Raw genomic sequence first — 1,416 nt, 5'->3', positions numbered from 1 at the left:
TCCCGTTCCCGGATCGGTTGAACCTAATAAAAAGAACAAACGCTTAATAATGAATCAAATTTTAATGAAAAAAAAATATGTTTAATTACCATGTTTGACCCCGTCGAGGTGGATACAGAGTGAGATAGGCAAGATGGTCACGACCGGGCTGTCGAACCAACTCCGCAACACTCATCACTCCCGGAGGAGCAGGAGCGGGTGCAGCAGCGGGAGATGTATGGTAGGAGCTGTGGGGCGAAGGGGAATCCTGAAAATGGCTGGAATACCAAGACTGGCTCCCCGTACCACCACGACCACGACGCTGTCGAGGCCGGGTCTGATCAACATGAAACCTGTAAATTAAAAAAATATATATATTTAATAAATATAGAAATTTTTAATTTTTTTTATTTTTTTTTAAATCCCAAATAATAGTTTTTAATCACAAAAAAAGTTTTATAGATATTAAAAATATTTAGTAAATATATAAAAATAGTTCTAATAAACAAAAAATATTTTTAATAAATAAAAAATGGTTTAATAATTACAAAAATAATTTTAATAATATTAAAAATGTTTAATAAATATTGAAATTTATATTATATATATATATATATTTTTTATTTTTTTTTTTTTAAATCCCAAATAATAGTTTTTAATCACAAAAAAAGTTTTATAGATATTAAAAATGTTTAATAAATATACAAAAATAGTTCTAATAAACAAAAAATATTTTTAATAAATAAAAAATGGTTTAATAATTACAAAAAAAATAGTTTTAATAATATTAAAAATGTTTAATAAATATATAAATTTATATTATATATATATATTTTTTTTTTTAAATCCCAAATAATAGTTTTTAATCACAAAAAAAAGTTTTAATTTTGATTAAAATGTTTTGTAAAATCTAAAAAATCGAATTTATATACAAAAACTGTTTTGTAAAATCCAAAAAATCGAATTTATATACAAAAATCGTTTTGTGAAATACAAAAATCGAATTTAAACACAAAAATCGAATTTATATACGAAAAATGATTTTATAAATACAAAAAAAAGTAAAAAATTTATAAAAAAATTCTAAATCAATTCAACAAAACAAATTATTCAACCAAATCACAATTCTAAACCTATTGTACAACCAAATCACAATCCTAACCAATCACCCTAACAAAAATCTATCAAATCTACACAAAAAACCTAACAAATAGAACCTAAGAGAGTGGGATAGGATCCTTACATGATTTGTGTAGGTTTAGAGAGGATTGACCGGAGATATCGTAGGAGAGAAGGGGGAGATCGCCGGAGAGGAGGGAGAGGAGCTGGAGAGGAAGAAGAGAGAAATGGGGAAGAAGAAGCGGCTTATGGTTATAAAACCTAGGGTCCAACGGATAGTTTCCGTCGGAATTTCCTCGGAATTCCAATTTCAATTTT

The sequence above is a fragment of the Brassica oleracea genome, chromosome C6 (genome assembly GCF_000695525.1).
Source record: "Brassica oleracea var. oleracea cultivar TO1000 chromosome C6, BOL, whole genome shotgun sequence".
Taxonomy (NCBI): Eukaryota; Viridiplantae; Streptophyta; class Magnoliopsida; order Brassicales; family Brassicaceae; genus Brassica; species Brassica oleracea.
This window is presented reverse-complemented; position numbering follows the sequence as displayed.